Raw genomic sequence first — 8,451 nt, 5'->3', positions numbered from 1 at the left:
TGTGTACTATATGTATGTGTATATGTTCACGTATAATGTATTTATTTATTTATTTATTCAGAAAACCCTGATGTGCTAGCAAATAACATTAGCATGTTAGCATTAGCATGTTAACATTAGCATGTTAGCAGTGACGCGATAGCAATTATCATTAGCCTGTTAATATTAGCATTTTACCATTAATATGTTAACGTTGATGCGCTAGCAATTAACATTAGCATGTTAGCATTAGCATGTTACCATTAACATGTTAACGCTGATGCAGTGACGCGCTAGAAATTAACATGTTAACATTAGCATGTATTTAATTCTTAATGGCTAATGTTAATTAGCATTAGCATGTTAACATTAGCATGTATTTAATTCCTAGTGGTTAATGTTAATTAGCACTAATTTTAGCATTGCTAACACGCTAGCTGCTCTGCTATCTCTGTGTGTCATTTTAGACAGATAAGTTCCAATTAAGTACCAAAACTGCTAAGATGACCGCCGCTGATGCACTAGCAATTAACATTAGCATGTTAGCATTAGCATGTATTTAATTCTTAGTGGCTAATGATAATTAGCATGTTAGCATTAGCATGTTAGCAATTAGCATTTATTTAATTCCTAGTGGCTAATGGTAATTAGCATTCAATTTAGCATTGGTCGTTAATGTTAGCAAATAGCTAATATCTCTGTGTGTCATTTTAGACAGACAAGTTCCAATTAAGTGCCAAAACTGCTAAGATGGCCGCCGCTCGGCTTCTCCCCCCTCTCCTCCTTCAGGCAGGCTTGAGGTTGCCAAGCAACCGGGACCTAATCAGCTCTTTCAGGCACACTCAATAATAAAATTGTAAACAATGGCTGTGATATGTCTCCGTTCATTTTGTGTGATTTTTTTTTAAAGGTGTGCTTCCGATGTTCTCGCAAACTCCTGAAACAAGTTGAGTCACGCTTGAAACAGGTTAGTGTCTCACCCTGCCAGCATGCCCCAAGTACAGTTGTGTTCATTAATAAATTATCAGCTATATGTTCATGCAGCATTTTAATTTAATGCATAGACCAATTGACTCTGTAAAATGATAGTGTAGTGAAAGTTTCAGTGTTATGTCTAATGTATTCAGTGCTGATCTCAGGAATAGTGCCAGTGCTGTGTGATCGTATCTGGTGGAGGAGAAGCTCGGGGTCACTGAAGATGATGTTTGATAACAGAGAGAGGCAGCTGAACACTTGTAAGTACAAGCTGTGGCAAAGTCTTAGCAGATTCTATCATATGGCAGCAAAGCTTCTTAGCCTACATATATTGACTAATTCACTGGATAAAAAATTGAACATTGCTGTGTGAGAGGTCGGTCCAGGCTGAATGCTAAATAGAAAAATAAAAATAAAAAAGGATCCTGAGCTGAAAGTCGTATTATAGGAAGGAGTTAAAAGGTCATGACAACATGAAAAAAGTGTGAAATGTTATTAGAATAAATATCTGAAAATATTCCCCTGTAGCCTGAATTCAAAATAGATACACTTTTCAAATATATATATAAAATATTCAAATATTTTAAGATTTCCTACGTTCCTTGAGGTTGCATTAAAAAAAGTAGTTCCACAGGTTCATTCTGATATTTTAGTTTTTGTCACTGACTTTTACAATCCTGCTCTGAGATCTATTCCTGTGTTGATCTGGCTGTAGAGACACAGTCCGCTGCTTCAGTCAGCTGTCTCCATAACTCCATAATCTGTGTCTGACCCTCCAAAACTTTAGGCTTAATTGCCCCCAGACCAATACTTCAGAGGTTGTAGTGATTTGTGACGATGGTTTCTCCAGTTTATTTGTTCAATTTAAAGTGAGGGGAATATGATTTTGTGGATGTTCAAGTCTAAATTAAAAAAAATCTAATAAGCCATTTCATCATGTTTACCTCTAGTCAAATGGAGCAAGGTGCAAACTGAGCTCATGATGAACTGAACATTTCAAATGTTGATATATCGGCCCACAAGGCCTTACTCTAATCTTAAGTAGTCTACGTCAGTGATTCATAGCCAAGATGAGTTTTTCTCTATTTTAGCAACAACTTTATTACTGCTGGTCGAGCTGTCAAACCTGCAGCTCAAAGGTGAATCAGACACTTCCTTACTTTGCAAGTGTTAAGCTGTTGTTTCAAAGAAACCTGTCTTCTGCTTCTGCCTGCCTCCAGCCTGCCAGACCTCTTCCTGTCAGTTTCTTCCACTTTCTGTCTTTTTGATGGTGTAAGAGACGAGGGCTTTGAGACTCTGGACCTCACTTCAGACAAAGTTTGGAAAAAGGCGCCCCCTCCACTCTTAGTTTACTTGCTTAGTTTTGCTAAATTTCTAGATGTCTATGGTGATGCTATTTGATCCCATATCGACATTCCTAAGATGTTCATTAGTTTTTGACTCTGGGAAAAACGGTAAGATTCCCCAAAACTACAGTATCTCTGAACTCTAGTTTAGTCTCTGTGATCTCCTTTTGACAACTAACGTCATATTTTTTGCTTCCATTCACTGAGACTCCCCTTAAACAGTCCGTAGCCCCCCTGGGGAGGTCCGCTAAAATAAAGACGTACACTTTAATGGTCTGTCTGGCTTCCTTTGTTAACAGCCCTTTTCTTGCCGTTAGTATAGCACTATATTGTTTCTTGCAGTGTGATATTGTCCAAACAATGCTCCAGAACTGTTTGTTACAACACTGCTTTTATACAGACGGGGTTTGTCAGTACTCAAACGTTGTTTAGGAATAGTTTGCAACACATTTCAAGGTTTAATTTACTTCCACTGCTGCAGAACTACAATTTGTTAACCCATTATTTGTTCCTTTATTACTTAATTTGACCTTATTTGACCTTATTCAGTTCAAGTTTTCAAACTTCCAACAGCTTTCTGTTTACCATTGTACCATCAAGGTGTTTTAAAACTGTAGGTGAGTTGTGTACATGTATATTCGATTTCTCCAAACATACAACTCTGGAATATGGACTGATGTCATAAAATTTGTTCAGGGTTTTACAAAGTTATCCATATAATTTTAGCTCTTTAGTGGAGAATCTGTTTGGAGGCATTTTATCCAAAACAATTATTGTGACACATCCAGCGGATTTAGTATTTAAGAAGCTTTGTGTTAACTCAACATCACTCAGGGTAAAGTATCTCACAGAACAGTGGATCATGTTACATAAATTAAAATGTGTATTTATTGAATTTAACTCCAAACCTATTGGTAAAACAAGAACAGATACTGCATGGTAGGGACTAGTGTGTAGGATTTCGAGGAAAACTGTAAATAGAGTCCCCTCAGTGTCACACACTGAAGTGTCAGTGTGTCTTTTCTTGAGCGTCTATAGTTTCTGAGAGCTTCACAAACATGCTGCCACAGAGGAAGAACGTAGTGACAGCTTCATCTGCACAGCCGAGTTCCTCTGGACTGTCATCTTCTTCTGGTTGGTGATGCTCTGGTTTTGTTCCTGTAATCTGAATGAAGCAAAAATCTAAATTTTGTGTGTGAATCGCTCTTAGTCTGGCCCCTCTCCTGAGACCAGTTTGCTTTGGGACACCCGACCAGGATGACTCCAACAACAACACAGATCCCAGGGTCACAGGAACAAGCAAACCTCTCCACCACGATAAGGTAGCGATTCTTGGAGAGGAAAGTTTATTGTTTTCAATGTTACATTACATTACATTACATTACAACATTACATTATATTTTACTACATTACATTACATTACATTTTACTACATTACATTTTACCACATTACATTACATTACATTTTACTACATTACATTACATTATATTACATTACATTTTACTACTACATTACATATTACATTTTCCTACATTACATAATATTACATTACTTTACATTTTGCTACATAACATTACATTAATCAACTACATCTTTATCTTGTTCTCCATCTTCTCGATGTCAGAGGAGGGGGAGGAATGTCGGCACCTTCGTTATCACTGAGGACATCCTATTCGTTAGGTTCGTCACGTTCGTCCTCAGTGATAACAGTGATGTCTTCTTCATCGACAGGATGGTCTACATCGGCCTCAAAACAATCCATGATGATGAGGTTGTTGCCATCTTAAACTTCTTCCTCAGGTGACGTGCAGTCACAAGAAGCAGAAGTTTCATCTGACGACTCCTCATCATCATGATTGTCATCGGTCTCGTAGCCATCCATGTCGACTGAGCTGTCCTCCTCTGTTCAGGACTCTTCTTCAGAAGACTCCTCATCATCTGACTGGATGTCTTCCACCATCCAGTCAGACGAAGAAGATTACTCCTTCCAGCGTTTCCCTGGCCTTGGACTGGATTATATTACATTACATTATATTACATTTTACTACATTACATTTTACTACATTACATTATATTACATTTTACTACATTACATTACATTATATTACATTACATTTTACTACTACATTACATATTACATTTTCCTACATTACATAATATTACATTACTTTACATTTTGCTACATAACATTACATTAATCAACTACATCTTTATCTTGTTCTCCATCTTCTCGATGTCAGAGGAGGGGGAGGAATGTCGGCACCTTCGTTATCACTGAGGACATCCTATTCGTTAGGTTCGTCACGTTCGTCCTCAGTGATAACAGTGATGTCTTCTTCATCGACAGGATGGTCTACATCGGCCTCAAAACAATCCATGATGATGAGGTTGTTGCCATCTTAAACTTCTTCCTCAGGTGACGTGCAGTCACAAGAAGCAGAAGTTTCATCTGACGACTCCTCATCATCATGATTGTCATCGGTCTCGTAGCCATCCATGTCGACTGAGCTGTCCTCCTCTGTTCAGGACTCTTCTTCAGAAGACTCCTCATCATCTGACTGGATGTCTTCCACCATCCAGTCAGACGAAGAAGATTACTCCTTCCAGCGTTTCCCTGGCCTTGGACCGGGGGTCCAGTCCTCATCACTGTCCTCCCTGCTCCTCTTACTGGAAACGCTAGTACCAGAAGAGGAGGAGGTGGGATCCTCGATGCTGCTTGAGGACTCAGGCGATGATTTCCCAACATCATCGCCTTCATCGACCTCATGAGCACCCAGAGAGACAGTGATGTGGCCATCGTCTACATCTGAGGAACTGATGCCAAAAAAGGCTCTGTCATCATCTGAAGAGCTGAAGGCCGAGGAGCCTTCGCCTTCAGATGAAGAACAGAACACTGAGAAGGCATCGTCCTCATCTGAAGAACTGGAGAGAGAGTATTCGCCTTCGTCTGAAGAGCCTGAAACAGGGACGTTAAAAATAGTAATCCACCCAAAAACCACTTAACAACTTAGATTGCATTCTGTCATAACGTTGTGTGAGAAATGAGGACATGACAAAACACACATGCAAATTTCTCTCATGAGTCAAACGGCTCACACACACCACCACAGTGGTACCAAACATGGACCGTGCACCATCAACATGCAATAACCTTATTACAAAAATATCAATTTGGTTCAACGGCAACAAGTTGTCTTGCCCAGTCTTCCTACAAGCACAAACATGATGACTGAATCGCAAACAAGACGAAGCAGAGACAAACCTGACGACATCACACGCCTACTGAACAAGACGTGACCGAACAGAGGCATTGCAGAAGAAATTTTAAAACCGTATGACAAAGATAAAAGATTTACACAAAAATCTAGGCCAACCTCTGACACATGATGTAAAAAAACAGGATTTGCACTCAATGAAAAAGTGAAAAACCGCACATACTGGTTACTCCTCAAGTTAACAATAAACGTTTACTAAGTTAAATTAGTTTCAGGCTGTGGGCCAAGCAAACACACAGGGACATTTTCTTTAACACAGACCAACCATGTAATACATCATTCACTCCATATCACACCACCATTGTTAACAATCACTCATATTACAGTTGTACAATAAAATATAGTTCCTCTTTTAACATAAACATGTTAAAAATGACTATTTGAGGTATTTGAGGAGCAGTGTCAGTAATTATGTATGGAGGCGACGGGGCCAGAGTCAGGCACACTCAAAATTTCTTTAGAAATTTTTCTAGTTAATTAAATCAATCATCTAATCTCACAAATAAATCTCATTTCACACTATGGTTTACAGTATATTTTAGTTTTGTCCCTAAAAATGATTCATTACGTGAGGAACTTCAAACGACAACAGCTCTGTGTACGTTTAAACCAGGTGAGCTCTGATTACGCATGCGCGTTCAGGCGTTACCTGCTAAAAGTTCAATCGTCTCCATGGTGATAAAAATGTACATTCGATGCGTTTTATGAAAAACGGCCCAGTCGCCATCTTGACTTTAAAAATATTTTTCACTCAAAATCGACAAAATGAATACAAATACAAATATATATATATCAAAATAAAAACGTCAGTACATCGCTGCACTATTGTTAAGATGTTTCCCGAAGTTTTAAAGCGCTAAAACCAACCAACAACACGTTTACACCGAGTATGACCCAATCTGTGTCTCAAACATTTTCCAACTCGTCTACTTTTAAATTACACAGGTTCTGCTCACATATTAGAATAAGAATAAGAATAAGAATACATTGATTTAAGTGTCTTACCCGGAGGCAGGACCAGCTCAGGCAGGGCCGGCACAGGCAGGTCCAGCGCAGGCAGGTCTCCAAGGGAGGGAGGGGCGGGCGGTCCGGAAGGAGGCATCTTTCCCGCAGGTGTTTTCTCTTCCTTCGGCCTTTTTCTCCTTCTCCTCCTCCCTTTTCTTCTGCTCCTTCTGGTGCTTCTCCTTCTTCTTTCCCCCTTCTTTTCTTCTCCTCCTTCTCCTTCTTCTACTGCCAACTGTAAATAAAGCTGAAAAAAATCCTTCTCCTCCTTCTCCTTTTTCTCCTCCTTCTCCTTTTTCTTCTCCTTCTTCTCCTTCTCCTTCTTCTCCTCTCGGTTGTCCGGTACAGGTTTTCCAAGCGGTCAGTTTTTGCAGCAGGTCGACTCCGGGTCAAGTTCACGTGCAAAGTGAGAACGTGCGAAAGGTCAGCAGGCCATATGACCTCGTCTGCGCGTCACCGTTCTATTTCCATGGCTACTACTGACGCACGCGCATATACGTGTGCGTGTGTGCGCGTTAAATGATGACTTTTCTGATTTTTATTGTTTCCACAACTTCCACTGTATGTATCTATCACTGAATAATAAGATCATAGGCAAGGCAATAACTTCAGCACATACATATCTCGAAAATTAAACATGTACAGTCAGTAAATCTTATTCTATTGATGTTTGTGCAGGCAGCTATTTTTCTGTTTTCTGATGTTTTTGTTTGGCCTCATCATCTTTTTTATAGTGTTCATTTTTAAGATGTAAGTGTGAAGAGTGACTTCTGATTTTACCCTCAGTTATTAATATTTTTAAAATAAATATCTCGCCACCTCATTTTACTTTTTTACTTCTTTTTTTGTTACATTTTTTAATTCATTCAATAATGGCTTTAGATGAGTTTGAACACATCGGCACAGGATTGTGTATTATTATAATGTATTATTATGTTTGTGTATTATTATTATTATCATCGTGTATTATTATTCACGTATGAGAGGAATGCAGCATTGCTTGAGGTAATTGTTATTAATAACCATCCCAGGATGAAACGTCCTATAGCACCATACTGTTCTCATCTTCTCTGGTACATATTTGTCCCAGACAGTCTTCGCAGTAACTCTGAACGATGCAGAGCAAGATTAGTAGGCATCCCTCCACAGTCCTGCCCTGCTGTATGAAAGTGATTTCTCTATTCCTGTATTGCTGTAAGTATAGTGTGCAGTCTGGGCACTCACAGTAATAAGACTACACAGACCCTCAGACAACACTCACCAGCAATGCCCCCCCGGATTACACAATTCTACTGTAGTGCGGATCCTTATGAGCTAGTTTAGACCCAATGACAATACAGTAGAGGTGAAGATGATGTGTCTGTGTGTGTGAGAGAGAGATGCAGTGGACAGGATAGGGCAACTCAGAGGGTGAGGGAGAGAGAGGGCTGGATGAAATTGAGAGGAGAAAAGAAATGGTCGTTCTGATCTTTACCTGGATATATAAATTTCAGTTTTCATAGGAGGATCTTCATATTTATAGGCTTAGGAACATGTTTAAGCGTGCAATGCTTGAATTTCAGAAATGAATCCATTTAATGCATCCATTAATCTGTTCCTTTACAGTGAGGACCTCTGCTGATGCTCCTCCACTGTCTATTTATCAACAGTAATCCTGCTTATATTAACGACAATATACAGTATATATATATATATACATACATACATACACACACACACACATACATATAGTACACACACACACATTTATATATGTGTGTGTGTGTGTGTGTACTATATATATGTATATATGTTCACGTGTAATGTACACGTTATTGCTCTTAATTCAGAAACCCTCATGTCACATCTACATTTCAGGATCTGGTTATTATAG

This window comes from Larimichthys crocea, chromosome III, assembly GCF_000972845.2.
Source record: "Larimichthys crocea isolate SSNF chromosome III, L_crocea_2.0, whole genome shotgun sequence".
Lineage (NCBI taxonomy): Eukaryota > Metazoa > Chordata > Actinopteri > Sciaenidae > Larimichthys > Larimichthys crocea.
The sequence above is the reverse complement of the archived record's forward strand: the minus strand, read 5'-3'. Positions refer to the sequence as shown.